At 42.8% G+C, this 27,947-nt stretch overlaps 1 long non-coding RNA gene across 1 annotated transcript; it reads left to right on the top strand.

Annotated features, from left to right (window-relative positions):
- On the top strand, nt 15,272–26,857 carry LOC108636545. Its single transcript, XR_001918425.1, has 4 exons — nt 15,272–15,713; nt 16,069–16,138; nt 25,318–25,463; nt 26,625–26,857. It is a non-coding gene; the product is annotated as an uncharacterized LOC108636545 (long non-coding RNA).

Below are 27,947 nucleotides of genomic sequence, written 5' to 3' on the forward strand. Positions count from 1 at the left end.
GTTTTTATTTTATTTGTTTCATAATTTAAAGCATTGGTTAATACTTTCAGCAGATTTTAGGTGTAATACAAGGCATTGTGCCTTGTAGGTAATTTTAATAGGGATAACTCTAGAATTAGAATTTAGAATTCCTTTGTTAAAGAGATATTCTTGGTCTTGTTCTTGAAATATCTATCTATTCTGCATTAATTGGGAGTCTTTAAAATGAGGGAATAATCTTTGCATCACAAATACCAAAATTTATTGAGGGGGACAACTTAATTGTTTTCATATCAGATACTGAAAAAGACTGTTTTTTGTTTTCCACTGTTGGATTAGAAATTCCTCTCCTCTATCACTGAGTATAATATCAAATGGCATAGTTTAGAAAGCAATTTGGCACGAGTAGTAAAAGATTGTCTTCCAGCTTTCTCATACCTTTTGAACATTAAATGTATTTACAAAGTAGTAATAATAAGCCCCCAAATGATAATCTCAGCATGATACTATTATTACTGATATTTCCTTTCTAATGTGACCCCCCTCAGACCTTCCATAAATACTTTTAAAGATGAATTTTTGGGAGTTTCCATTCCCTGATTTTGTTACATTATATCTGTTGCTAGTATTCGCTGTTAAGCATATATTTGAATGGTGGCGTGATGCTTAAAAAAGACTTAGATATTCACTAAAGATGATTGCATATTGCAGAACTGTTGATGTTGTGGTCCTTAAACAAATGTGCTAATAATAGATAGTTCCTCTATTTTCTTGGTAACTGTTTTGAACAACCATTTTCCAGGGGTTTTGATGTTATTCTGCCATCTACTGGTTGAAATTTTAAATCCCTGTGTAGGTAGATGACAGAAAATGTAGGCTTTTTTAAAGAACAGTAATGACAGAACTCATGGCACCCCACTCCAGTACTCTTGCCTGGAAAATCCCATGGACGGAGGAGCCTGCTAGGCTGCAGTCCATGGGGTCACGAAGAGTTGGACACGACTGAGCAACTTCCCTTTCACTTTTCACTGTCATGCATTGGAGAAGGAAATGGCAACGCACTCCAGTGTTCTTGCCTGGAGAATCCCAGGGACAGGGGAGCCTGGTGGGCTGCCGTCTATGGGGTCGCAAAGAGTCGGACACGACTGAAGCGACTTAGCAGCAGCAGCAGCAATGACAGAACTCAGCAGATGTTTTTATAATGTATATGAAAGTTTAGAGTCTTCAGGTCATACTTAAATAAATGAATACGAAATCCCTATGGTTACTCTTGGTGTACAGAGAGGGTCAGATAATCAGAGAATACATATTTTCCTGCCCAATGTGGTTTCATTAAAAATTTTTTTGATTGAAATATAGTTGATGCTGTTATATAAGGGGTACACAATTACATAGTGACTCACAATTTTAAAGGTTCAGTTCAGTTCAGTCGCTCAGTCGTGTCTGACTCTTTGCAACCCCATAATTGCAGCATGCCAGGCATCCCTGTCCATCACCAACTCCCAGAGTTCACTCAAACTCATGTCCATCGAGTCGGTGATGCCATCCAGCCATCTCATCCTCTGTCATCCCCTTCTCTTCCTGCCCGCAATCCCTCTCAGCATCAGAGTCTTTTCCAATGAGTCAACTCTTCACCTGAGGTGGCCAAAGTATTGGAGTTTCAGCTTTAGCATCATTCCTTCCAATGAACACCTAGGACTGATCTCCTTTTTAACAAATTTTTTTTATTTTTTATTTTTACTTTATTTTCCTTTACAATACTGTATTGGTTTTGCCATACATTGACATGAATCAGCCACGAGTGTACATGAGTTCCCAATCCTGAACCCCCCTCGCACCTCCCACCCCATATCATCTCTCTGGATCATACCGGTGCACCAGCCGCAAGCATCCTGTATCCTGTATCGAACATAGACTGGCGATTCATTTCTTACATGATAGTATCCATGTTTCAATGCCATTGTCCCAAATCATCCCACCCTCTCCCTCTCCCTCAGAGTCCAAAAGTCCGTTCTATACATCTGTGCCTCTTTTGCTGTCTCGCATACAGGGTTATCATTACCATTTTTCTAAATTCCATATATATGTGTTAGTATACTGTATTGGTGTTTTTCTTTCTGCCTTGCTTCACTCTGTATAATCGGCTCCAGTTTCATCCATCTCAGAACTGATTCAAATGTATTCTCTTTAATGGCTGAGTAATACTCCATTGTGTATATGTACCACAGCTTTCTTATCCATTCATCTGCTGATGGACATCTAGGTTGTTTCCATGTCCTGGCTATTATAAACAGTGCTGCGATGAACATTGGGGTACACGTGTCTCTTTCAATTCTGGTTTCCTCGGTGAGTACGCCCAGCAGTGGGATTGCTGGGTCATAAGGCAGTTCTGTTTGCAGTTTTTTAAGGAATCTCCAGACTGTTCTCCATAGTGGCTGTACTAGTTTGCATTCCCACCAACAGTGTAAGAGGGTTCCCTTTTCTCCACACCCTCTCCAGCATTTATTGCTTGTAGACTTTTGGATCGCTGCCATTCTGACTGGTGTGAAGTGGTACCTCATTGTCGTTTTAATTTGCACTTCTCTGATAATGAGTGATGTTGAACATCTTTTCATGTGTTTGTAGGCCATCCGTATGTCTTCTTTGGGGAAATGTCTATTTAGTTCTTTGGCCCATTTTTTGATTGGGTCATTTATTTTTCTGGAATTGAGCTGCATAAGTTGCTTGTATATTTTTGAGATTAGTTGTTTGTCAGTTGCTTCATTTGCTATTGTTTTCTCCCATTCCGAAGGCTGTCTTTTCACCTTGCTTATAGTTTCCTTTGTTGTGCAGAAGCTTTTAATTTTAATTAGATGCCATTTGTTTATTTTTGCTTTTATTTCCAGTATTCTGGGAGGAGGATCATAGAGGATCCTGCTGTGATTTAAGTCGGAGAGTGTTTTGCCTACGTTCTCCTCTAGGAGTTTTATAGTTTCTGGTCTTACATTTATATCTTTAATCCATTTTGAGTTTATTTTTGTGTGTGGTGTTAGAAAGTGATCTAGTTTCATTCTTTTACAAGTGGTTGACCAGTTTTCCCAGCACCACTTGTTAAAGAGATTGTCTTTACTCCATTGTATATTCTTGCCTCCTTTGTTGAAGATAAGGTGTCCATCGGTGTGTGGATTTATCTCTGGGCTTTCTATTTTGTTCCATTGATCTATGTTTCTGTCTTTGTGCCAGTACCATACTGTCTTGATGACTGTGGCTTTGTAGTAGAGCCTGAAATCAGGCAGGTTGATTCCTCCAGTTCCATTCTTCTTTCTCAAGATTGCTTTGGCTCTTCGAGGTTTTTTGTATTTCCATACAAATTGTGAAATTATTTGTTCTAGCTCTGTGAAAAATACCGCTGGTAGCTTGGATTGCATTGAATCTGTAGATTGCTTTGGGTAGTATACTCATTTTCACTATATTGATTCTTCCGATCCAGGAACATGGTATATTTCTCCATCTATTAGTGTCCTCTTTGATTTCTTTCATCAGTGTTTTATAGTTTTCTATATATAGGTCTTTAGTTTCTTTAGGTAGATATATTCCTAAGTATTTTATTCTTTTCGTTGCAATGGTGAATGGAATTGTTTCCTTAATTTCTTTTTCTACTTTCTCATTATTAGTGTATAGGAATGCAAGGGATTTCTGTGTGTTGATTTTATATCCTGCAACTTTACTATATTCATTGATTAGCTCTAGTAATTTTCTGGTGGAGTCTTTAGGGTTTTCTATGTAGAGGATCATGTCATCTGCAAACAGGGAGAGTTTTACTCCTTCTTTTCCAATTTGGATTCCTTTTATTTCTTTTTCTGCTCTGACTGCTGTGGCCAAAACTTCCAGAACTATGTTGAATAGTAGCGGTGAAAGTGGGCACCCTTGTCTTGTTCCTGACTTTAGAGGAAATGCTTTCAATTTTTCACCATTGAGGATAATGTTTGCTGTGGGTTTGTCATATATAGTTTTTATTATGTTGGGTATGTTCCTCCTATTCCTGCTTTCTGGAGAGTTTTTATCATAAATGGATGTTGAATTTTGTCAAAGGCTTTCTCTGCATCTATTCAGATAACCATATGGCTTTTATTTTTCAGTTTGCTAATGTGAATTACATTGATTTATTTGTGGATATTGAGAATCCTTGCATCCCTGGGATAAAGCCCACTTGGTCATGGTGTATGATCTTTTTAATGTGTTGTTGGATTCTGATTGCTAGAATTTTGTTGAGGAATTTTGCATCTATGTTCATCAGTGATATTGGCCTGTAGTTTTCTTTTTTTGTGACATCTTTGTCAGGTTTTGGTATTAGGGTGATGGTGGCCTCATAGAATGAGTTTGGAAGTTTACCTTCCTCTGCAATTTTCTGGAAGAGTTTGAGTGGGATAGGTGTTAGCTCTTCTCTAAATTTTTGGTAGAATTCAGCTGTGAAGCCATCTGGACCTGGGCTTTTGTTTGCTGGAAGAGATCTGATTACAGTTTCAATTTCCATGCTTGTGATGGGTCTGTTAAGATTTTCTGTTTCTTCCTGGTTCAGTTTTGGAAAGTTGTACTTTTCTAAGAATTTGTCCATTTCTTCCACGTTGTCCATTTTATTGGCATACAACTATTGGCATAGTAGTCTCTTGTGATCCTTTGTATTTCTGTGTTGTCTGTTGTGATCTCTCCATTTTCATTTCTAATTTTATTGATTTGATTTTTCTCCCTTTGTTTCTTGATGAGTCTTGCTAATGGTTTGTCAGTTTTATTTATCCTTTCAAAGAACCAGCTTTGCCTTTGTTGATTTTTGCTATGATCTCTTTTGTTTCTTTTGCATTTATTTCTGCCCTAATTTTTAAGATTTCTTTCCTTCTACTAACTCTGGGGTTCTCCAAGTCTTCCTTTTCTAGTTGCTTTAGGTGTAGAGTTAGGTTATTTATTTGACTTTTTTCTTGTTTCTTGAGGTATGCCTGTATTGCTATGAACTTTCCGCTTAGCACTGCTTTTATAGTGTCCCACAGGTTTTGAGTTGTTGTGTTTTCATTTTCATTAGTTTCTATGCATATTTTGATTTCTTTTTTTATTTCTTCTGTGATTTGTTGGTTATTCAGAAGCATGTTGTTCAGCCTCCATATGTTGGAATTTTTAATAGTTTTTCTCCTGTAATGGAGATCTAATCTTAATGCATTATGGTCAGAAAAGATGCTTGGAATGATTTTGATTTTTTTGAATTTATCAAGGTTATATTTATGGCCCAGGATGTGATCTAACTGGAGAAGGTTCCATGAGCACTTGAGAAAAAGGTGAAATTCATTGTTTTGGGGTGAAATGTCCTATAGATATCAATTAGGTCTAACTAGTCTATTGTATCATTTAAAGTTTGCGTTTCTTAGTTAATTTTCTGTTTAGTTGATATGTCCATAGATGTGAGTGGGATAATAAAGTTTCCCGCTATTATTGTGTTATTGTTTATTTCCCCTTTCATACTTGTTAGCATTTGTCTTACATATTGCGGTACTCCTATGTTGGGTGCCTATATATTTATAATTGTTGTATCTTCTTCTTGGATTGATCCTTTAATCATTATGTAGTAGCCTTGTCTCTTTTCACAGCCTTTGTTTTAAAGTCTATTTTATCAGATATGAGTATTGCTACTCCTGCTTTCTTTTGGTCTCTATTTGCATGAAATATCTTTTTCCAGCCCTTCACTTACAGTCTGTATGTGTCCCTTGTTTTGATGTGGGTCTCTTGTAGGCAGCATATATAGAGGTCTTGTTTTTGTATCCATTCAGCCAGTCTTTGCCTTTTGGTTGGGGCATTCAACCCATTTACATTTAAGGTAATTATTGATAAGTATGATCCCGTTGCCGTTTACTTTACTGTTTTGGGTTCAGGTTTATACACCCTTTTTGTGTTTCCTGTCTAGAGAATATCCTTTAGCATTAGTTGGAGAGCTGGTTTGGTGGTGCTGAATTCTCTCAGCTTTTGCTTGTCTGTAAAGCTTTTGATTTCTCCTTCATATTTGAATGAGATCCTTGCTGGGTACAGTAATCTGGGCTGTAGGTTATTTTCTTTCATCATTTTAAGTATGTCTTGCCATTCCCTCCTGGCCTGAAGCGTTTCTACTGAAAGATCTGGAGTTATCCTTATGGGAATCCCCTTGTGTGTTATTTGTTATTTTTCCCTTGCTGCTTTTAATATTTGTTCTTTGCATTTGGTCTTTGTTAATTTGAATAATATGTCTCTTGGGGTGTTTCGCCTTGGGTTCATCCTGTTTGGAACTCTCTGGGTTTCTTGGACTTGGGTGATTATTTCCTTCCCCATTTTAGGGAAGTTTTCAACTATTATCTCCTCAAGTATTTTCTCATGGTCTTTTTGTCTTCTTCTTCTGGGACTCCTTTAATTTGAATGTTGGAGCATTCCATATTGTCCTGGAGGTCTCTGAGATTGTCCTCATTTCTTTTAATTCGTTTTTCTTTTTTCCTCTCTGATTCATTTATTTCTACCATTCTATCTTCTATTTCACTAATCCTATCTTCTGCCTCCATTATTCTACTATTTGTTGCCTCCAGAGTGTTTCTGATCTCATTTATTGCATTATTCATTATATATTGATTCTTTTTTATTTCTTCTAGGTCCTTGTTAAACCTTTCTTGCATCTTCTCAATCCTTGTCTCCAAGCTATTTATCTGTGATTCCATTTTGATTTCAAAATTTTGGATCATTTTCACTATCATTATTCAGAATTCTTTCTCAGGTAGATTCCCTATCTCTTCCTCTTTGGTTTGGTTTGGTGGGCATTTCTCCTGTTCCTTTACCTGCTGGGTATTCCTCTGTCTCTTCATCTTGGTTATATTGCTGAGTTTGGGGTGGCCTTTCTGTTCTGGGAACTTGTGGAGTTCTCTTTATTATGGAGTTTCCTCACTGTGGGTGGTGGTGTATCAGTGGCTTGTCAAGGTTTCTTGGTTAGGGTAGCTTGTGTTGGACTTCTGGTGGGTGGAGCTGGATTTCTTCTCCCTGGAGTGCAATGAAGTGTCCACTAATGAGTTATGAGATGTCTATGGTTTTGGAGTAACTTTCAGCTGCCTGTATGTTGAAGCTCAGGGGTGTGTTCCTGTATTGCTGGAGAATTTGCGTGGTACGTCTTGCTCTGAAACTTGTTGGCCCTTGGCTGGTGCTTGGCTTCAGTGTAGGTTTGGAGGTGTTTGATGAGCTCCTATTGATTAATGTTCCCTGGATTCAGGAGTTCTCTGATGTTCTCAGGATTTGGACTTGAGCCTCCTGCTTCTGGTTTTCAGTTTTATTTTTACAGTAGCCTCAAGACTTCTCCATCTATACAGCACCAGTGATAAAACATCTAGGTTAAAGATGAAAGGTTTCTCCACATTGAGGGACACCCAGAGAGGTTCACTGAGTTACATGGAGAAGAGAAGAGGGAGGGGGGAGTTAGAGGTGACTGGAATGAGATGAGGTGGGATCAAAAGAGGAGAGAGCAAGCTAGCCAGTAATCACTTCCTTATGTGCGCTCCACAGTCTGGACCGCTCAGAGATCTTCACAGGAGTCATACAGGGAAGAGGAGAGGGAGGAAGTAGACAGAGGTGGCCAGGAGGATAAAAGAGGGAAATGAAAAGGAGAGAGACAGATCCAGCCAATAACCAGTTCCCTAAGTGTTCTCCACTGTCTGGAACACACAGAGATTCACAGAGTTGGGTAGAGAAGAGAAGGGGGAGGGCTGAGACAGAGACAACCTGGTGGAGAAAAAGGGGAGTCCAAAGGAGGAGAGAGTGGTCAAGCCAGTAATCTCGCTCTCAGGTACAATTGGGTACTGAAGATTGGGTTTATAAATGTACAAAATTGACAACAAATACCAAAAAGCAAAGATTCAAAATCTAGAGTACAGTTTGGATTTTCAAAATTTCAATATTAAAGAAAAGAAGAAAAAAAAAAGTCACGAGAATTATTAAAAAACAACAACAACAAGAAAAGATATATATGGCATTTGCTTTAAAAATAGGGTCTTTTTTTGAAAAGTAATAATAGGTTATTAAAATTAAAAGAGAAATAGAGGACTTAAAAATTTTTTAAAGTTAAAAGGAGAAGAAAAACAACAACAACATCAACAACAACAATAAAAAAAAGAGAATGGTCGTAAAAATAGTAAAGATATATCTGGGACTTCCTCTGGTGTGGGCAGTGTGGGATCACTTCCAAGGTGGTTCCCTCTGTTTAACTTCTTCTGTTTGCTGGTCTCTCCAGTGTCTGATTTCTGCCCTGACACAGTGGGGGCAGTGGTGGACACTTTTTTATTATTTTTAGGCTCACTTGTTCAGTCACGCTGTGGGGAGGGAGGGATGCTGCAAACAAATAACACTGGTGTGTGCACGCAGTGTCTCAGCCCCTCTGGGCCTGCCCCTGCTCGCGGCGCACAAACTGCTCAGGCTCTAGGTTGCTCCGCCGGGAACCGTCTGAGGCGACCCTAGGCTGCATGCACCTCCCCGGTCTAAGCTGCTCAGGCTCGGCTCTCAGGTAGCCCTCAGAGGCGCAGATTTGGTTGGGCCTGCGTTTTGTGCCCTTCCCAGGACCAAGTAGCTCAGGTGTTTGGCGAGCGCTGTCGCTGCAACTTATTGCCTTTCCTGTCCCTGCTCCTCAGTTTTCTGGGTGTACTGCTGGCTCCCCTTGTCAGGCGGATGGTGACTGTCAGGACCCCAAGAAGTCTTAGCAAAGAAGCCTGCTTGCAGTTTGGTAGGTAAAGTCTCTCTGGGGCTGCGATTGCCCCCTTCCAGCCCTTCTGGCTCTGGCTGCCTGTCTCCGGAGGGGGATGGCCTGTAGCCGGCTATTTCTGTTCTGTCCTTTGTTCTGTGCGTGGTCCTGGCGGTGTCTTATGTTAGAGCTTTTCCCGTGGTAGCTATCCCACAGTTTGGTATGCTAGTCCAAGTTAGTTTGCTCTGGTTACACTCGGGGCATTCCGGCCCAATTCTTAAAAAGCACTGCAGCCTGCACCTCCCTGCCCAGCCCCCGCTTGCTCATGGCGCATGCAGGCACCTGCGCTGCTTCTCTGCTGGGGGAGTTACCGTTTGGCTCGTAATCTGTTGGTTTTAGTTATTTATTTATTTTTCTTCCCTGTTATGTTGCCCTCTGTGCTTCCAAGGCTCGCCACAGACTTGGCAGTGAGAGTGTTTCCTGGTGTTTGGAAACTTCTCTCTTTTTAAGACTCCCTTCCCCGGATGGGACTCCCTTCCTGGGACAGAGCTCCCTCCCTACCTCCTTTGTCTCTTTTTTCATCTTTTATATTTTTTCCTACCTGTTTTTGAAGACAATGATCTGCTTTTCTGGGTGCCTGATGTCCTCTGCCAGCATTCAGAAGTTGTTTTGTAGAATTTACTCAGGGTTGAAATGTTCTTTTGATGAATTTGTGGGGGAGAAAGTGGTCTCCCCATCCTATTCCTCCACCGTCTTTCAAAATGCTCCTAATCTCCTTCAGAATGGACTGGTTGGATCTCCTTGCAGTCCAAGGGACTCAAGAGTCTTCTCCAACACCACAGTTCAAAAGCATCAATTCTTTGGCACTCAGCTTTCTTCACAGTCCAACTCTCACATCCATACATGACTACTGGAAAAACCATAGCCTTGATTAGACAGACGATTGTTGGCAAAGTAATGTCTCTGCTTTTGAATATGCTGTCTAGGTTGCTCATAACTTTCCTTCCAAGGAGTAAGCATCTTTTAATTCCATGGCTGCAATCATCATTGCCTATATTCCCTGTATTGTATATCCTTGTGGCTTCTTTATACATAGTAGTTTGTACCTATCCCTTAATCCCCTATCCCTTGTATTACCCCTTCCCTCTTCCCTCTCCCCACTGGTAACCACTAGTTTGTTTTCAGTATCTGTGAGGCTGCTTTTTTTGTGTTATATTCTCTAGTTTGTTGTGTTTGTTAGATTCCATATATAAGTGATATCATACACTATTTGTCTGACTTACTTCACTTAGCATAATACCATCCAAGTCCATCCATGTTGCTGTAAGTGGCAACATTTTCATTCTTTTTATTGGCTGGGCAGTATTCCATTATATATAGATATCACATCTTTATCCATTCACCCTTGATGGACTTAGGTTGTTTCCATATCTTGTCAGTCATAGTGCTGCTATGTACATTGGGATGCATATATTATCTTTTTGAATTGATATTTTTGTTTTTTCTGGACATGTAATGCTGGGTCATATGATAATTTTATTCGTAGTTTCTTGCACTTTGTTGTATTTTGAGAAACCTCCATACTATTTTTTCCTGTGGCTGCACCCATTTACATTCCCACCAACAGTGTACAAGGATTCCATTTTTTTCCACATCCTCGCCAACATTTGTTTGTATTCTTTTTAATGATAGCCATTCTGACAGGGGTGAGGTGACATTTCATTTTGGCTTTGATTTCCTTTTCCCTGATGATTAGCAATGTTGAATATCTTTTCTTGTGCCTGTTAGCCATCTGCATTTCCTACTTAGGAAAAATATCTATTCAGTTCTGCCCATTTTTTAATCAGGCTGTTTTTTGATGCCAAGTTTTATGAACTGTTTATGTATGTTGGATATTAACCCCTTATAGGCCTTAAGGGGTTAAGGAATTAACCCCATATCATTTGTAAATATCTTCTGCTAATCAGTGAAAGTGAAAGCGCTCAGTAGTGTCCGACTCTTTGCAACCCCATGGACTGTAGCCTACCAGGCTCCTCCGTCCGTGGGATTTTCCAGGCAAGAGTACTGGAGTGGGTTGCCATTTCCTTCTCCAGGGGATCTTCCCGACCCAGGGATGGAACGGGGTCTCCCGCATTCCAGGCAGACGCTCTGACCTCTTGAGCCACCAGGGAAGCCCCAATCGGTAGGTTATCTTTTCATTTTGTTGATGGTTTCCTTTGCTTTGCTAAATCTTTTAAGTTTTATTAGATCACATTTGTTTATTTTTCCTTTTATTTACTTTGTTTTAGGAGACAGATAAAATACTGCTACAATTTATGTCAAAGGGTATTCTGCCAGTGTTTTCCTCTAGAAACTTTATACATTTTGGTCTTTAATCCACTTTGAGTTTATTTTTGTAAATGGTGTTAGAGAATGTTCTAATTTTGTTTTTTTACACATAACTGTCCAGTTTTCCCCACTCCGCTTATTGAAAAGACTGTCTTTTTGCTAATGTATATTCTTGCCTCTTTTGTCAGATTAATTGACTGTAAGTACTTCAGTTTGTTTCTGGGCTCTCTCTACTTTTCCGTTGATCCATGTGTCTTGTTTTTGTGCCAGTACCATTCTGTTTTGATTCCTATAGGTTTCTAATACACTGTGAAGTCAGGAAACATAATTCCTCTAACTCCATTCTTCTTTCTCAAGATTGTTTTGGCTGTTTGAGGTCTTTTGTTACAAGTTTTAAAATTATTTGTTGTAGTTCTGAAAAATGCCCTTGGTATTTTGATAGCAATCACACTGAATTGTAGATTCCCTTGGATAGTTTGGTCATTCCAACAGTATTAAATCATCCTGTCCAAGAACATGGTACCATCTTTCCATCTGTGGTGTCTTCAGTTTCTTTCACCAGTGTCTTATTAATAAGTTTCTGAGTACAGATCTTTTACCTCCTTAGATAGGTTTATTCCTAGGTATTTTATTTGTTTTGATATGGTAAATGGGATTGTTCCCTAAGTTTCTTGTTCTGATATTTCATTGTTAGTATACAGAAATGCAAGAGGTTTCTGGATATTAATTTTGTATCCTACAGCTTTACCAAATTAATTGATTAGCTCTGATAGTTTTCGATGGCATCTTTAGGATCTATGAATAGTATTGTGTCATCTGCCAACAGTGACAATTTCAGTTCTTTTCCAATTCAGGTTCCTTTTATTTCTTTTTCTTTTGCTGTGGCTAGGACTTCCAAAACTGTTAAATAAAAATGGTAAGAGTGAGCATCCTTGTTTTGTTTCTTCTGACCTTAGAGGAAATTCTTTTAGCTTCTCACCATTGAGTATGATGTTAGGCGTCAGTTTGGCATATATGGCTTCTATTATCTTATGTTCCCTCTATGCCCATTTTCTGGAGAGTTGGTTTTTTTTTTCCATAAATGGATGTGAATTTTGTCAGAAGCTTTTACTGCCTCTACTAAGATGATCATATGGTTTTAATTTTTCAGTTTTTTTAATGTGGTATATCACATTGATTGATTTGTGGGTATCAGAAAGTCCTTGCGCCTCTGAGATAAAATCCTGCTTGATCATGGTGAATGATCCTTTTACTGTATTGGATTCAGTTTGCTAATATTTTTTGAATAGTTTTGCAACTATGTTCATCAGTAATACTGGCCTGTAATTTTATTTTTTTTGTGGTGTCTGTTTGGTTTTGGTATCAGGGTAATGCTGGCCCCATAGAATGAATATGGAAGTGTTCCTCTGAAATTTTTGAGAATAGTTTGAGAAGGATAGGTGTTAACTCTTCAAATGTTTGGTAGAATTCACCTGTGAAGCCACCTGGTCCTGGACTTTTGTTTGTTGTGAATTCTTAAAGTTATTAGCTTAATGTTACTACTGGTGATTGGTCCATTCATATTTTCTCTTTCTTTCTTCCTAATTTGGTCTTGGGATATGGTACTCTTATAAGAATTTGTCCATTTCTTCTCGGTTGTCCATTTTACTGGCATATAGTTTGTAGCTGTCTCTTAGGATACTTTGTATTTCTGTGGTCTGGGTTGTAACATCTCCTTTTTCATTTCTCAGTTTATTGATTTAACCGCTCCCCCACCCTTTTCTTAATGAGGGTGGCTAAAGTGTTTCAACCTTGTTTATCTATTCAAAGAACCAACTCAGTTTCATTGGTCTTTCCTTTGTTCTTTAGCCTTTATTTCTACTCTGATCTTTTGCTTCTACTAACATTGGGTTTTGTTCTTTCTCTAGTTCCTTTAGGTGTAAAGTTAGGTTGTTAAGATTTTTCTAGTTTCCTGAGGTAAGTTTGTATTGCTGTAAACTACCCTGTTAAAGCTGCTCTTACTCCATCTCATAGATTTTGGATTATTATGGTTTCATTTTCATTTACCTTTAAGTATTTTTTTTTTAATTTCCTCTGATTTCTTCAATGATCCACTGGTTGTTCAGCAGTGTATTGTTTAGCTTCCACATGTTTGTGTGTTTGTGCTTTTTTGCAGTTGACTTCTAGTCTCATTTTGTCTAATAAGTATTGTTACTCTAGCTTTCATCTGACTTCCACTTGCATAGAATAACTTTATCCATCCCCCCACTTTCACTGTGTGTCTCTAGATCTGAATGAAGTCTCTTATAGGCAGCATATATGTATAGGTCTTATTGTGTCCATTCAGCCACTGTATGTCTTTTGATTGAAGCGTTTAGTCCATTTGCATTTAAAATTATTATCAACATGATATCCTTATTGCCATTTTGTTAATTGTTAGGGAGTTTCGTAGGTCTTTTTTTCCCTTTTGTTTTCATGATTTGATGATGATCTTAAATGTTGTTTGGGTTTCTTTTTTGTGGGTGCATTATGGATGTTTAATTTTGTGGTTCCCATGAGGTTTTTATATAGCAATCTATATATTATAGCAGTCGCCAGGTGACTCAGCAGTAAAGAGCCCGCCTGCCAAGGCCAGAGACACAAGAGACCCAGGTTTGATCCCTGGGTCAGAAAGACCCCCTGGAGGAGGAAATGGCAACCCCCTCCAGTATTCTTGCCTAGAGAATCCCATGGACAGAGGAGCCTGGTGGGCTACAGTTCATGGGATCCCAAAGAGTCAGACATGACTCTTTTATATAGCAATCTATATATTATATACATACACGATTAAGTTGCTGGTCTCTTTATTTCAAATGCATTGTACTTTCCTCCCCTCGGTTACTGTTTTTGGTATGTTTTATATAGTTATTTTGTGTATCCCTTAACTGCTTATTGTGGATATAGATGATTTGACTACTTTTGTCTTTTAACATTCCTACTAGCTTTGTGCTTGGATGATTTTCTACCTTTACTGCATGCCTGCCTTTACTAGTGAGCTTTTTCATTGCATAATTTTGTTTCTAGTTGTGGCTTTTGTTATGGTTTTTTTTTTCTCTTTTGGGGGATAGAACAGTTCCTTTATCATTGGTAAAGCTGGTTTGGTAGTGCTGTATTCTTTCAGCTTTTGCTCATCCATGATGCTTCACCAAATCTGAAGGAGAGCCTTGCTGTGTATTCTTGTTTGGAGGTTGTTTGCTTTCATCACTTTAAATATATTGTGCCATTCCCTTCTGGCCTGCAGAATTTCTGCTGAAAAATTACCTGATAGTCTTATGGGGATTCCCTTGTATGTTTATTGTTTTTCTCTTGCTGCTTTTAATATTCTCTTTAATTTTTCTCATTTAAATTACAGTGTCTTGGTGTTTTCCTCTTGGGGTTAATCCTCTCTGGGACTCTGCTTCCTGGACTTACACGACTGTTTCCATTCCCAGGTTATGGAAGTTTTCAATTAGTATATCTTCAAATATGTTCTCAGCTCCTTTTTCCCCTCTCCTCATTCTGGGACCCCTATGATGCAAATAATTAGTGTGCTTATTGTAATCCCAGAGGAGTCCAGCTCACTGGTTCATTTCTCTGTGTCTCTTAGTCTGTTTTTGATTCCTTCATGTATATTTTCCATTCCAGTTATTGTGTTCTTTATATTTATTCTTACTGTTAAAGATTTTCTAACTTCTCTGTGCATTCGTTCTTTTCCCAAGTCCTTTCATTATTACCCTGAACTCTTCTTGGTTAAGCTGTAAATCTACCTCATTCTTCCTTCATCTGGAACATGTTTCTCATTTTGTGTGTTCTTGCAGAAGTGGCCTTCTCTAGGAAACATCTTATGCATTCTAGCAGTGCAGTCCCCTCTCATTTCCTATGCTATATGCTCTAGGCATTCCTCTCCCCCCCAGCAAGGGTGGTGTGGGTCCTTGATTGTGGCAGGTGGGCTATGTGGGGAGTCTGGTAAGCTTAGTTAGCTCCTATTATGGTTGGTTGCCATGCCTTGCCTGGTTCACAGGCTGCCACCTGCTGGTTGGTGGGGCCTTGTCTCTTTTCAGGACCCCAGGGGCTGCAGGGCTAGTGCTGGCTCACTGGTAAGCGGAGCCAAGGTCCAGAAGACTGGGGCTGTTGCCTGCCCACTGGTGATGGGCTTCATGCCAGGTCCTAGGGTAGCTCCTCAAATTAGTTCCAGACTACTGGCAGGCAAAGCTAGATCCTAGAGTCAGGCTGCAGGGCCCAGAGATCCCAGAGCTGGTATCAGTGGGGGGTGGGGGTGGGGTTCCGGACACAGCTGGGTATGGGGTGTCCCTAAGCTTGTTTTGGCATGCTAAGTGGGCAGGGCCAGGGCCAGCTTGTCCCAGTGCATGGTGTGGCTAGCTGTGGGTAGGCTGGGTCCACTGGCTGCAAGATTGTGGTTTTGAGTCTGAGGTCTGGTACCCCTCTCCCCCACCTCCCCTTATACAACCTGTCCACTGTTATCCTACCCAGTAAGTTGTGTGGCCTGAGGTGTCCCAGCACTGGCTCCTAACAGCTGTTGGGTGGGGCCAGGTCTTGGCACTGATGAGCGAGAGAGAGGATCCCACAACAGTGCCTGCCCATCCAGTGTCCATGTGGCTGAAGGGTCTTCTGCTGATGGCTGTGTCCCTGGGGTCAGCTGCAGCCACCCATCCTGCTACCTCTCCGAGAGACTCCCCAAGACCAGCAGGTAGGTCTGGCCCGAGGTCCTGTCAATTTTCTGCTTTTACCCTGGGTCTCATTGCAGAGAAATTGTGTGCCCTTTAAAAGGGGAGTCAATTTTGTGAGTCCCAAAGGACTGGGAGAAATAAGCCCCACTGACCTTCAAAGCCAAATGCTCTGGGGACTCAACTTCTTGGTGCAGGACCCTCAGGCTGAGGAGCCCAATGTGGGGCTCAAAACTTAATTCTGTGAGAAAACTTCTGCAATAGAACTGTACCAGTTTGTAGGTGTCCCATCCCAGGAGGGGCGGTATGGAACATGACTATATCCAAGTCTGCCCCTCCTTCCCAGTCTCACTGTAGTTTCTTTTTTCATGTCTTTAGTTGTAGAAGATCTCTTCTGGTTGGTTCTGGTCTGCTTCATTGATGTTGTTCTGCAGGTTTTGGCATGCTGGTAAGACATGGTCTGTCTACTCCACTTTATTTGGTGTAGCACAAAAATACAGATTTAAATTGCTTTGGCTTTTATCTTATTGATAAATTCATATAATCTGAGTTTGATACAAATCTGAAACATATCATCTGGATTTTGAGTATTCACACCCATTACTATGTGGCTTTTAAAAAAAAAGGATTGTAAACTGAAAGCTTCAGCTTACAAAGTATCACACTAAGAGTAAATCTTTTCTTTGCAGAAAGGATTTAATGTGCAAATACGCAGGTATAAGTAAACTTGGTAAACTTATACTATCATAAGGGCTTTTTATATTGCTTTGCCCATGCAGATGCTAGGATCAGGTCACTGCTCTAGCCACAAAGCTTTCATCCAGCCCAGAGAGCAACATGTACATAAGCACTCATGTGTCATAGACAGTGGCTTCTGGACCAGCTGATCCAAATTCTTTTTAGTACCATCCCTGGGCTCCAAGAAAGCCTATTTTGGGGCTAGGGAACTACCCATTTCCCAGGTGGCGCTAGTGGTAAAGAACTCACCTGCCAATGCAGGAGAGGAGTGTTTGATCAGTGTTTGATCTTCCTGGGTCAGGAAGATCCCCTGGAGGAGGGTGTGCCAGTCCACTCCAGAACTCTTGCCTGGGGAATCCCATGGACAGAGGGAGTCTGGCGATCTACAGTCCATAGGGTCCCAAAGAGTTGGACATGGAACAACAGACTGGTTCCAAATCGGGAAAGCAGTACATCAAGGCTGTATATTGTCACCCTGCTTATTTAAACTATGCAGAGTACATCATGTGAAATGCTGGGCTGGATGAAGCACAGATTGCCGGAAGAAATATCAATAACCTCAGATAGGCGGATGACACCACCCTTACTGCAGAAAGTGAAGAGGAACTAAAGAGCCTCTTGATGAAAGTGAAAGAAGAGGGTGAAAAGTTGACTTAAAACTCAACATTCAGAAACTAAGCTCATGGCATCTGGTCCCATCACTTCATAGCACATAGGTGGGGAAACAGTGGCAGACTTTATTTTTGGGGCTCCAAAATCACTGCAGATGGTGACTGCAGCCATTAAATTAAAAGACACTTGCTCCTTGGAAGAAAAGCTATGACCAACCTAGACAGCATATTAAAAAGTAGACACATTATTTTGCCAACAAAGGTCCGTATGGTCAAAGCTGTGGTTTTTCCAGTAGTCATTTATGGATGTGAGAATTGGACTATAAAGAAAGCTGAGCACCAAAGAATTGATGTTTTTGAACTATGGTGCTGGAGAAGACTCTTGAGAGTCCCTTGGACTGCAAGGAGATCCAACTAGTCCATCCTAAAGGAAATCAGTTCTGAATAGTCATTGGAGGGACTGATGCTGAAGCTGAAACTCCAATACTTTGGCCACCTGATGTAAAGAACTGACTCATTGGAAAAGACCCTGATGCAGGGAAAGATTGAAGGTGGGAGGAAAAGGGGGATGACAGAGGATGGTTGGCATGGTATCACTGACTCAATGGACATGAGTTTGAGGAGGCTCCGGGAATTGGTGATGGACAAGGAATCCTGGCGTGCTGCTGTCCATGGGGTTGCAGAGTCAGACATGACTGAAGTGACTTAGCACGCACACAGGGAACTACCCATTTCATCTGTCTCCAAAACATTGTCTCAGAGCGAAATGTTCGTGTACTGAGCATTCTCTCCCTCAGGTGACCTCTTAATTGTGCCTCCTGAAGGCTGTCAAGAATGCACTTATGCCCATAGATCTTTTCTAGATATAAGCTTGTCCTCCCGTTCTATTTAATACAGTATTAGAACAAGATGAATATAAAGCTGCTGATGGCAGTTAATGTCTGTTACCTGAGCTCAGTTGTTTCACTGTATATATAGGCCCTTCTCAGTTTTAAGTTCATGTAGTATTTCTAGCTCTTTACTAGTCCGTCTTCCAGAAGGCTCTGACTATAGTGGTAGAGGTGTCTCATTCTTTGTGTTATTTCACCCAACAGTCTATTAGCAGACTCTATATGTGTGAGTGAGGGACAGGTCTAATTTCTACTGACTGAACTTTTATGTTATTTGAGAAGGATAGTTTATCACTTAGAAGCCAACACATTCCAGACAGGGATTAGTGATCAATAAAACTCATTTCTTCATAGTAGGCAGAGTGTTTGGTTATTGAGCTCTCCATCCTTCTCCTGATAACACTGTTCACAAACCTTCCATGTATGCTGTGTACCCAGACACACTCAAAGGCATCACTTACACTTAGAGAATGGGGAAAAAAGGGCTTTCTGACCTTCCAGGCTGACTTTCCATTAGTGAACTAACCTGTGCCCTCAACTTTTCCTCCTTTACCTGTAAGGGGAGTGGGTTATGGACTCCACTTAAAGTGTCCACTTAGTTTACTTCTCCGGTATTGGTATCTGCACTTCTCATTCACCCTCACCACTTACCTCGTAGTACAACCACTTACCAGCCACGTGCAACAGCTTCTTTATGTATAGACTGAGCTGAGAGGTGTTCTCTTGGCCCCCAAACTGAGTTCCAGAAATGTGTTTTTACATATCCTCCTGGGCACTTGCATCTGGTCAGAGCTCCCAGTAGACAACCTGCCTATGTGGAGTGTCTACTGGGACACCATAGAGAATCCCTATCAAGACCTAAGCAGCAACCAGGACTGTAACTTTGAGAACGACCTAAGTCTGCTGATGCCTTGGTCCTGTGCAGGGGTGTTAGCAGCAAGGGGACTTTGTTCAGGACAGTGACAGAGCTAGAATCATCTTACTGTTGTTTAGTTGCTAAGTCATGTCTGACTCTTTTGTGACCCCCATGGACTGTAGCCCAGCACGCTTCTCTGTCCATGGGTTTTCCCAAGCAACAATACTGGAGTGGCTTGCTATTTCCTTCTCCGGGGCATTACTGCACTAACCAGTCTTGAGCTACAAACAAGTCACTAGCTGGATGTTTTCTTTTTAAAAGTCAGTAAAACTGACCATTCTTCTGTCCATAATCTCACTTCCTTGGGGTAGTTAATACTTCACAGATATTGCTGGACCAAAACCATTCTGTTTAGAGAGATGTACAGATGACTGCAGAAGGTGGTGGTATCAGGCACAAGAAAAATGCACAACCTGCTACTCCTGTGCACCATCCCTGCCAAAAGTGATTAGCTTCTCTCTAGCATCCTTTACTGTCGGCTTCCCTGGTGGCTCAGCAAGAAAGAATCTGCCTGTGAAGTAAGAGATGCAGGTTCGATTCCTGGGTTGGGAAGACCCCTGGAGAAAGAAATGGCAACCCACTCCGGTATTCTTTGCCTAGGAAACCCCACAGACAGAGGAGTCTGGCCAGCTGTAGTCCCCAGGGTCACAAAAGAGTTGGACATGACTTAGCGACTAAACAACAGCAATCTTACTGTTTCACCATCCGACTTCTGTCTTTCAGAATAGCAGGGTCAAAAGAAAAATCTCCACACTACTCCCATTTAACTCTTAGTATTAGACTTCGTCCATCCCTGAGGAATGACTACACTCTAGACCTTATCTCTACTATACTGTCCACAGTTCTCTTCTACTCAAGCTGACTTATAAAAACTGCTTTTATTAATACGAAGAATATAATGCTGAGAAACACTGTTCTCTCACATCATAGATTTATTATCTGTTTGTCCCATACATCTAATCATCTTGAAGGATCTGAGCCACTTTAATACAACAGAGAAACATCCTGATTCCCAAACCAGATGCAAAGCTTCATATAGTGAGTGGGTTTTCATACACTGTCTTCCTTATCTATCCATTATATTTTCCAGGGAAAAACAGAAACAGGATTCTCTTTAATCCCCTTCCATCGGGGGACAAAAGGTAATCTTCCTAACATTTCTAAAGAAATGTGGCAAACAACACAACCCTCTCAGTGTTAGAGTGACCATAAGAAAGCAGCAAGAACCACCCAAGCTCCACTGTGTTCCTCGGACCTCCGGAAAAATAGCTCATGTGAGCTCAAACATTTTAACCCTGAACTGTCACCCTCCTCCCTGACTTCCTTAGAATCATGTCATCCAAGCTCAAACCCTGGACAGATCCCCTTCCTACTTCTTCCTCCTGAGCCGCCTCATGTTACTTCACGGAGATGTCTCTCACTGCAAAAAAAAAAAAAAGAAACCCTAACTTGGTTTAACTATAGAGCTGTTTCTGGGGGTCTGTAGCTGCTGGGCTTCATTACATCAGGAAAGGAGAGCGTTCAGAACTAGCAGTCTTCCAGCCCCATCTGTTCCCTGAGTGGTCAGAGAGAAGAAATTTGGTGCTAATATTTTCTGGCGGCGCGGGGTGGATGGGGAGGGTGGAACATGGCCTCTTCTATTTTATGCATATAAGTAACATTGTTAACTATGCAAGAAAATATCTGAAGAATTTGAGAAAAGCTCTATTTCCTTCAACTAATAGGTTAAGAAAAAAGGTTTAGATGTGTCCTTAACATTCTCATAGCCATAGTGTAGTTAGATTGTATATTAAACATTCAGCATTGTGAACACATCTTTACCCAAGTCCCTTGAAATAATATCAAAAGCACTGGTTTTGAAACTTTCAGAAGATAAAAGATTTCATAGTCTCCACTTCAAAGACCAAAAGTTGCAAAACCACAGGGCAAAAGACTGACAGATTTATCCAAGGATACCAACAATGCTAATTACCATCCCACAGGTGCCTTCGAAACCTTGCCATTTCTCACTAAATTGAATCTACTTCACTCTTTAAATGTGAGAATGCTTCTGTTCCATTGTACCTCCTTCATGTTCAGTTGCTTCTATCGTGTTCAACTCTTACTGGCCACCAATTCTTGTATGTGCACACAGTATAATCAATGGCTAAGTGGAAAGGAAATCTTAAGCAAAATACTGCAGCAACACCCAGTGGAATGCAGGCAATCTCACCTATTTGAGGGAGGAAGATACTATTATTCTGAGAATATCCATCAGATTTGGCTCATCAGTTACTAAGGAAACCAGCAGCATGGGGCTCTTCCTTTAAACTACTCAAGTTACCCGCCATCACAAGGGCTAATGTTTACCTTTTCTGTTCAGTTCATTTGCTCAGTCGTGTCCAACTCTTTGCGACCCCATGAATTGCAGCACGCCAGGCCTCCCTGTCCATCACCAACTCCCGGAGTTCACTCAGACTCAACGTCCATCAAGTCGGTGATGCCATCCGGCCATCTCATCCTCTGTCATCCCCTTCTCCTCTTGCCCCCAATCCCTCCCAGCATCAGTTTTTTCCAATGAGTCAACTCTTCGCATGAGGTGGCCGAAGTACTGGAGTGTCAGCTTCAGCATCATTCCTTCCAGAGAAATTTACCTTTTAGGAACTAGCAGATGAGCCCTTTGGGCCTAAGTATTAGAACAGCCACTAGGTGGGGCAAGGGCAAGCACATTCCTGTGAGTGGAGTGTAGGTCTGCAGGGACCTGTCTAGTAGGAGATGTAGAAAGAGCAAGAGAAGTCATCTTGAAGGGCCTGACCATACACCTCACCTCCCTACATACCCTGCACAGCCCTTACAATCATGGTCTGCCCATATTCTAAGACATCCTCTGGGTCAGTCCAGTATGTAGTGGTTCAGTTCAGTTGCTCAGTCATGTGCGATTCTTTGCAACCCCATGGACTGCAGCACGCCAGGCTTCCCTGTCCATCACTAACTCCTGGAGCTTCCTCAAACTCATGTCCACTGAGTTAGTGATGCCATCCAACCATTTCATCCTCTCTCATCCCCTTTTCCTCCCACCTTCAATCTTTCCCAGCATCAGGGTCTTTTCCAGTGAGTCAGCTCTTCTCATCAGGTGGCCAAAGTATTGGAGTTTCAGCTTCAGCATCAGTCCTTTCAATGACTATTCAGAACTGGTTTCATTTAGGATGGACTGGTTGGATCTCCTTGCAGTCCAAGGGACTCTCAAGAGTCTTCTCCAGCACCACAGTTCAAAAGCATCAATTCTTTGGCACTCAGCTTTCTTTATAGTCCAACTCTCACATCCATACATGACTACTGGAAAAACCATAGCCTTGACTAGACAGATCTTTGTTGACAAAGTAATGTCTCTGCTTTTGAATATGCTGTCTAGGTTGGTCATCACTTTTCTTCCAAGGATCAAGCATCTTTTAACTTCATGGCTGCAATCACCATCTGCAGTGATTTTGGAGCCCCCCCAAAATAAAAGTTTCCACTGTTTCCCCATCTATTTGCCATGAAGTGATAGGACCAGATGCCATGATCTAAGTTTTCTGAATGTTGAGTTTTAAGCCAGCTTTTTTCAGTCTCAAGAGTATGTAGCAGCGTCTACAACCAAATATCAATGCATTAAATACAAAGGACAGCAGCTAAGAAGTGTCAAGAGTAAGCAAGGCCCTTGGCAATTGGGACAGGAAGAAGGCAAGAGTCTTCATTGGCCCCACGTGGCTGCATTAGCCAGGCTGATTTCCCTTGGCATCCTGCTGCACACCAGCCAGCAGATTCACTTTGCAGAGAGACCATCACTGTCACCCAGTCCTCCAGCTGATTCCCTGCCCTCAAGCTAAGGAGGAAATCTAGCAGGACAATACAGAGAGGTCCTGACCAGTAAGAAAAAGATAAGCCTTAAGAGCATTCTCAGATAATGCCACCCAGGCCTGTGTTTCCTGTCCTGGCTGCAGTACCACATGGTCTGTCCACCCCTAGACCCCACAGCTGGTGCCACAACTAGCCTGCAGCAGCAAGGTTATAAGGTAAGTGGAAACACCAGAACTTGGCCAGTAAACTGGGATTCCTTGGTCACTATCAATGTCTATGGTAAGATAGGACGATAAGAGTACAATTGTTGTGAAAAAAGATCAGACAGTAGTCTGGGGTCCAATTCACAAGCCTGTCCTCAGTTAATATTCCTAAAACCGGTAGCTTTTAACAGTTTAGGGGTGGTGAGTACGATCAATTACCCAACCAAGTAACTCCCAAAGCATTTGATAAAGGAAGAAACCAGGTCCTTGCGTTTTGCCTGCATGCACCAGCCATCCCCATGCAGTCAGATCGACCAGGGCAAGGATGTCTACTTTATAACTAACTGGAAAGAGACCCTGAGGTTAACAGGATATCATCAGTGTAAGGGTCTGGAAAGACATGCCTCACAGTAGACAGCAGCCATAGGGTCTCCTCTAGTGGAGGGCCACTTTGGGATTAGCAACCCCACCCTTTCTCCCCAAACCCCACCCTAGTCTGTTTCCCAGTTTTATTTCCCTACATCTCAGCACTCACCAGAGCTTCTTTGCTGGCTCACCAGTGGTTGAGCTGCATCCGGCAGGCCTGCAAGTTTTAGAGTTGCCCAGCCTAGAGGTTGAGGAAAGAGCCCAGAGTAAGTGGCAGAGACATTAGTGGTTTATTGAACTAGGGATCTTACATGTCTGAAGCCAGAGGTCTTCCAAGAACATCCAGCTGGGAACAGCAAATGACAGACCCGTCATCTTTGCTACTCTAGTTGGGAGGCGGGGGGCGGGGGTGGGGAGGTGGGGCAGATACAGACTAGTATTTCTAGGCAAAACTGACCTGAGGTTGGTTCATCAGTTACTAAAGAAACCAGCAGCTGGGGCCAGTCCCTCACAATCCCTCAGGTTAATGTCCATCACCAGGGCTGATATTTCTCCTTAATGAACTAGCAGTGGAGCCCTTTTGGCCATTAGGTAGGACAGGGGCAAGCATGGTCCTTGAGTGGGGTATGCCTGTAGCAGGGACGGGTCTAGCAGGGGATGGAGAAGAGCCATCTTCAGCGACCTGACCATACATTCTGCCCTGAACATACCCTGCACAACTTATTATCCTGGTGTCCCTCTTCAGAGACATCCGTGGGGTCAGTCTAGTGTGTAGAGGTACCCTGCAACCAAATAACAACAAATAAACAAAGGAGAGCAGCTAAGAAGTGTCATAGTAAACTAGGCCCAGGACAGGAAGAAGGCAAGGGTCTTCGCTGGCCCAGCGTGGCTGCACTAGCCAGACTGATTTCCCACCCAGTCCTGCTGCACACCCCGCCAGCACACTCATTTGCAGTGAGGCCACCATGGTCACCCAGTCCTCCAGCTGATTCCCCACCCTAGTCAGGGAGAAAATCCAGAAGGATGATACAGGGAGGTTCTGACCAGTAAGAAAAAGACAAGCCTTGACACCATCTCAGATAATGTCACCCCTGTCTGTGTTTCCTGCCTTGGCCTGCAGTACCACGCAGTCTGTTCACCCTCAGTCCACATAGTAAGACTTCCAATTAGCCTGCCAGCAGCAAGGTTGTCAGTCAGGTAGAAATACCAGTGCTTACCATCCTTATCAGCTCATGAGACAAAGTCTCTTTTCTTAAACAGGCAACTCGCTGTTCTACTCGTGGAGGCTGCTTTGGTTTTCCTTTTTCTGTTTTTGCCCCTTCTCCCTTGGGCACAAGTCCTCTGTTGTAATAAAAAGCTTTGCTTGCCTAAGAGTCTTCTGGAAGTGGTATCATTCCTATGATTTTGCTGCCCAAGGATCTAGAAAGGGCTTGGGAACAACGGCAGTCCTGTTTATTGCTCACAGCTGTTCTAGATTCCCCAGAAGTGACTTTTGCCATTGCTTTATGACTCATAGAAGCCTGTGGTTATGGTTTCCACTGCTTCTAAGACACTGTGGACAGCAGAGAGCTATGGTTTCATCACACTGCATCCTTGCTCCATCCTCTTCCAGAGCTGGGCCCAGGAGCTCCATGGTATCTCAATATGTTGGGTTCACAACAGGTTCCAGTGAAACCCTTTAAGGGAACTGGTCACACCCAGTTCACAAGCCTGTCCTCAGTTATTATCCCCAAAGCCTGTGGCTCTGGGGATAGGGGTGGTAGGTTGCTGGTACAATCGATTACCTGATCAGGTTACTCCCAAAGTATTTGACAGGACACCCCAGCCCTTGCATTTTGCCTGCATTCACCAGCCATCCCAACACAGATTGGCCTCGAGCACAGGGCTGCTACTTTAAAACGAAACTGAGGTTAACAGAGTACCACCAATAAAAGGATTAAGAAAGACATGCCTCATGGTGGACAGCAGCCACAGGGTCCCTCATGCTAGTGGAAGGCCACCTTGAGATTAGTGCCCCTGCCCATTCCCCCCACTTTCCCTACCCCTGACCCCAGTCTGTTTCCCATTTTTATTTCCCTACATCTCAGCACTCAAAACTTCTTTGGCTTCTTGGCTGGTTCACCTGTGGTTGAGCCCAAGGTTGGTGGCAGAGACATCAGTGGTTTATTAGACTGAGGATGCTACATAGCCAAAGGTTCTCAAAGAACACCCAACTGTCAACAGCAAACAGCAGGTAAGAAAGGCCAGGCATCCTTGATACTTGGTGCCCAGGGGTAGGTGGAGATTAGCATTTCTATGGGAAACAGACTTCAGGTTGGGTCATCATTTATCAAGGAAACCAACAGCAGGTTCCACTCCCTCAGAATACCTCAGGCTCATGACCATCACCAGGATTGGTATTTCCCTTTCAGGAACTAGCAGGTGGAGCTACTTCTCTCCCTAAGCATTGGATCAACCACTAGGTGGGGCTGGGGCAAGCAGGTTCCTGTGAGTGGGGTGTAACTGCAGCAGAGATGCTCTAGCAGGAAGCATAGAAAGGGCAGAACAGCCATCTTGAGGGCATGAACATACACCCCGACCCCCTACATAACCTTGCACAACCCTTACAATGCTGCCCCACCCTAGACATCCTTAGGGTCAGTCAGTACGTTGCTGGGTCAGCCCAGCAACCAAATACCACAAATACAGGGAAAGCAGCTAAGAAGTGTCACAGTAAGCTAGGCTCTGGGCACCCAGGAGTCTTATCTTCTAAGACTCTTTGTTGGCCCCACATGGCTGCATTAGCCAGGCTGATTTCCCACAGCGTCCTGCTGCACACCAGCCAGCAGACTCACTTTGCAGAGAGGCCACCCCTGGCGCCGGAGCTCCAGCTGATCCCCTGCCCTTAGGCCAGGGAGGAAATCCAGCAGGACAACACAGGGAGATCCTGACCAGTAAGCAAAAGCCAAGCCATAAGAGCACTCTCAGATGATGCCACCCAGGCCTGTGTTTCCTGTCCTGGCTGCAGTACTGCACAGTGTCGACCCCCAGTCCCCACAGCAGGTGCCATGTGATAACCCTTCCAATGAGCCCTGTAGCAGCACAGTTGTAAGGAAAAGTGGAAACACCAGTGCTTACCAGCCTCATCAGCCATTCCTGAAATCCATGGTCAGTAAAATGTGATTCCTTGTCGCTATCAATGTCCATGGTGAGATAGGAAGACAAGAGTACATCCATTTTGAAAAAAGACCAGACAATGTTTTGGGGTCCTGAGTCTGGGTACCTGGGTGGCAGCGGTCTCCCAGAAATAAAAGAACTTTCTCTCTGCTACACTAAAGCATATACCTAGTTCGCAAGGCAAGAAGGTCCATCCATTGTAACCTTTAACCGTACCTGTTTTTGTGCTTTCTTTCAGAAAATCTCACACACTCCTTTCCCCACACTGAAGCTCACCATTCCTGATAGCCACCATGGGCCTCCTGCTGCTGAACCAAGAAGTGTGATGATTTCTGGACATTTATCAGTCCCCAGAGACAAACCCTCCCATTTGTTGGAAATGCAACTCGCTCCCCTCTACTCAGGGAGCTGGCTTTTTCTTGCCCCTTCTTTGTGCACATGCTCTTTGAATAAAAAGCTTTGCTTCCCCAAGAGTCTTGTGGAAATGATATCATTCCTATGCTATTGCAGCCCAAGGAACATGCCCGGGAACTTTGGGAATCCCATTTATCCCACACAGCTGTTCTAGATTCCCCATCAGTGGCTTTTCACGTTGCTCTATGCCTCATTGAAGCCTGTGGTTATGGCTTCCATTGCTTCTAAGACATTGCAGATGGCAGAGAGCTGTTGTTCCATCACACTGAACCATTGCTCTGCCCCCTTCCAATGCCCCAAAGCTCCAGGGTATCCTTAGTACACTACCTTCGCCAGAGGCCTGGATAAAACCTTTCTGGGGAACTGGCCATGCCCAATTTACGCCCTGTCCTCAGTTACATATCCCTAAATCTTGTGACTGTTAACTGTTTAGCAGTGTTGGGTTGGGGGTCTGCTTGATTACCCAACCAGGTTAACTTCCAAAGTATCTGATAGGAAACCCAGGTCCTTGCATTTTGCCTGCATTCACCAGCCTTCCCTGTCCAGTCAGATAGACCATGAGCTCAGGGCTGCTGCTTGTTACCTGGAAATAGACCTTGAGGTTAAGAGGATATCAGCAGTAGAAGGATCTAGAAAGACAAACCTTACAGTGGACAGCGGCCTCAGGGTCCCCCTTGCTAGTGGACAGCCACCTTGGGATTAGCACCCCTCCCCAACACCCTTCCAGTCTGTTTCCCATTTTTATTTCCCTACATCTCAGCACTCACCAGAGTTTCCGTGGCCTCTTGGCTGGCTCACCAGTGGTTGAGTGGCATTCCCCTACATCTTCAGGCCTAAGAGCTGCCCACTCTGGAGACTGAGGAAAGAGCCCAGAGTTGGTGGCAGAGACACGAGTGGTTTATTGGACTGGGGATCTTACTGGTCTTAGCAGAAGGTCCTCAACACCGCACTGTGAACAGCAAACAGCAGGCAGGATGCACCAGTCATCCTTGCTACTCAGTGCCTGGGGAGGACTGAGGTTGCCTTTCCAGGGGGAACTGACCTCAGGTTGGCTCATCAGTTACCAAGGAAACCAGGAGCCTGGCCATCCCTCACAACCCCTCGGGTTAATGACCAACACCAGGGCTGATATTACCCTTTAGTGAAG

Source organism: Capra hircus, chromosome 8 (genome assembly GCF_001704415.2).
Source record: "Capra hircus breed San Clemente chromosome 8, ASM170441v1, whole genome shotgun sequence".
NCBI classification, from domain to species: domain Eukaryota; kingdom Metazoa; phylum Chordata; class Mammalia; order Artiodactyla; family Bovidae; genus Capra; species Capra hircus.